This window comes from Ahaetulla prasina, chromosome 12 (assembly GCF_028640845.1).
Source record: "Ahaetulla prasina isolate Xishuangbanna chromosome 12, ASM2864084v1, whole genome shotgun sequence".
NCBI lineage: Eukaryota > Metazoa > Chordata > Lepidosauria > Squamata > Colubridae > Ahaetulla > Ahaetulla prasina.
In genome coordinates this window covers 10,996,332-11,000,018 of record NC_080550.1, presented here as the reverse complement: position 1 = coordinate 11,000,018, position 3,687 = coordinate 10,996,332, and positions in this window count along the sequence as shown.

Here is a 3,687-nt window from a genome sequence, read left to right as displayed (position 1 = left end):
CCAAATCAATCCAGCGCCGTGTAAAGGAAACGAAAGAAAGTCCACCTGTTCCGTTTGAGATCTCCTCTAAAATCTTACATACTCCCCAACCATCTCCCACGGTTGAATAATTGCTTGCTGTGAGAAAGAGGCAAGGTTCTGTGATAGCAATTTCACACATTCAGGTTATCAATGTGATAATAGCAATTATCACATTGCAGATCAGAGCTCACCAAAGATAATTAGTCAGGAAAGGCAGCGAAACACCCTAGACATCATTTAACATAGCAAAATTGTGGTACACCACATGCACAGACATCAGTGTATGGCCAGATCACACTGTCCCTGACTTACAACAGTTCGCTTAGTGATCGTTCGAACTTACAACTTCATGGAAAGAAAGGGACTTATGACCATTTTTCACACTTATGACCATTTTCACACTTATGACCATTGCAGCATTGAATGGGATTTTTTCAGTGGTAAAATCCAATTTTTTTTTACTACCGGTTCTGTGGGAGTGGCTTGGTAGGCGTGATGTGGCTTGGTTGGCGTGGCAGGGGAAGGATACTGCAAAATCCCCATTTCCTCCCCACTCCTGGGGGAAGTATATTGCAAAATCTCCATTCCCACCTTACTCTGGGGACAGCCAAAGATGGTATTTGCTGGTTTTCCGAACTACTCAAAATTTCCACTACCGGTTCTCCGAACTGCTCAAAATTTTCGCTACCGGTTCTCCAGAACCTGTCAGAACCTGCTGGATTTCACTCCTGGATTATATAAACCTTGAAGTTCAAGCTTCCATTTCATAATTTAGAATGTTGGGTTGGGGGTTTTTTTTACGCTTTTCCCCAAAATAAGACATCCCCTGATAATAAGCCCAATCAGGTTTTTGAGCACATGGCAATAAGGCCAAGCACTTTTTCAGGGTTCAAAAAAATATAAGAGAGGGTCTTATTTTCGGGAAAACATGGTAGAAGCAACAGCAAATCAAATCAACTTCATGTAATGCTTGGATCCCAAGCATCAAATTGAACAATGTATCGTATTTTTGATTAACCAATCAACCATCTAAAATGATTCCGTGATACAATCACGGAGACAATCGATACATACCAAGTATTTATACCAGGAAAGTGGAAGGCTGGAACCATAAGTGACTTGAATTTGCTTATCAACTTCGTGTTTTATTTGGTTGATAACCAAATTCAAGTCACTTATGGTTCTCGCCTCCCACTATCCTGGTATAAATTCTTGGTATATATTGCTTGTCTCCAAGGAGTTTGTATCATGGAATCATTTTAGATGGTTGATTGATTAATCAAAAATATGATACATTCTTCAATTTGATGCTTGGTATCCAAGCATTAAATTAAATTGATTTAATGGAACTTGGTATATATTGGTATATACTTGGTATAATGGGAAAATATACAGTTTTGGAAATATTTCTTTTGTGATTTTCTGCTTTTGTCCCCTAAACATACTATCAATTTTGTTAGGTTGTTACGTAAAGTAACTCACATGACCATCAAGTGAACTTACCTTCCCCCATTGACCTTGCTTGTTGGACATAACCCTGGATGCTGCAACTATCATAAATACATGCCAGTAGCCAAGCACCCAAATTTTGGTCATGTGAATATAGCAATAAGCACTTAGACTTATATACCACTTTACAGCACTTTTACATCCCCCTCTAAGTGGTTTAAAGAGTGAGCCTATTGCCCCTAACAATCTGGGTCCTCATTTTACTGAACTCAGAAGGATGAAAGGCTGAGTCATCCTTGAGCCGGTGAGAATCGAACTGCTGGCGGTCGGCAGAATTAGCTTGCAGTGCTGCATTCTAGCCCCTGCGCCACCACAGCTCTTGGAGAAACTGTGATGGTTGTAAGTGTGAGCATCAGTCCTAAGTCACTTTTTCTGGTGCTGTTGTAACTTTGAGCAGTTGCGAAAGAAAAAGTGATAAGTGGAGGACTACCTACTCAACATCATCTCTACACTTACCGTAATGAACTGGGCTCTGAAATTATGAGTACTCCTGTAATCGGAATGTTGAGTCAACTGGGCATATGAGCAAACGAGTGAGGCTGTTTCTCTTGAGTTGTAGCGTATCACACCTTGTGGACCTGTGTGCGGGTGGATGCAACTGACATATTTACACCTCAGACTCTAGCTGCAGAATATGATACATTCATATGATACACCTAAGACTCTAGCTGAAGAATATGATACATTCTTCAATTTGATGCTTGGTATCCAAGCATTAAATTAAATTGATTTAATGGAACTTGGTATATATTGGTATATACTTGGTATAATGGGAAAATATGCCATTTTGGAAGTGTTTCTTTTGTGATTGTCTGCTTTATAGTAAACATGCTTTAAATTTTGTTAGGTTGTTAGGTTTAGTGAGTCACATGACTGTCAAGTGAACTTACCTTCCCCCATTGACTTTGCTTGTTGGACATAACCCTGGATGCTGCAACTATCATGAATACATGCCAGTTGCCTAGCATCCAAATTTTGGTCATGTGAACATAGCACTAAGCACTTTAAACCACTTAGAGAGGGCTGTAAAAGGTGCAGGTTGATACTTACTTTATCCGATATGTTGAGAATGGTGCATCGTCCTTAAGGAATTATTTTTTTAAAAAATGAGATAATATACCAGAAGAATACAACGGCCCCTGAAATAGTAAAACAGCATTCTGCGATTGTTTTCCTTCTGTAGCCTACCTGGGGGCGGGGCTCATGTGGGTTTTGGCCACACCCCTTTTCATATGTTTGCAGGGTGGCCTATTCACCCCAAAGGGAGAAGAGCTTGCGATGTAAGGTTGTGATGGGGATTTTTATCCTTCCGCCAAAAGCTTCCAACTTCTGCGGATATTGCCGATTTGCCGATCACCTCTGGCGCCACTTTTCTCTTCCTTTAGAGAAGGGGTGTCAAACTGGTGCTGTCATGGCGGCGTCACGTGACGTATTGGGACTGGGTGGGGCGGGGCCAGCACGTGATGCATCTGGACTGCAGGCCGCGAGTTTGACACGCCTGCTTTCGAGTGTATTTATTTATTTCTTAAAATACTTAACAGCGCTATCCTGGGACACATGAAATCATTGATTTTGTGAGATTTAACTTCCTGAAAGGTGGTTGGGTAGCACATATGTCAGAAGAAGGTTAGTGTTTTTGTTTGTATCTGAGCTTGCAGGTTGTCCTGAGCTTGCAACCACGAAAATTTGCGCTCAAAATGTCTGTTGCTAAGCGAGATATTGGTTGAGGTTTGCCCCATTTTATGAGCTTTCTTGCCACAGCTGTTACGTGAATCATTGCGGCTGTTAAGTTACTAACGTGGTTATTAAATAAGGTAGGTAAAATGAGGACCCAGATTGTTTGGGGCAATAAGTTGACATTGTATATAATATACAAATGGATGAAGACTATTGCTTGACATACTGTAAGCCGCCCTGAGTCTTCGGAGAAGGGCGGGATATAAATACAAATAAAAAAAAATGAATCTGGCTCCCACCATTGACTTTGCTTGTCAGAAAGTCGCCAAAAGGGGATCACATGACTTTGGGACATTGCAACCGTCACAAGTACATGCCAGTTGCCAAGCTTCCGAATTTTGATCACGTGACCATGGGGATGCTGCAACAGTCGTAAGTGTGGAAAAAAAACCAGTCATAAGTCACTTTTTCAATGCGGCT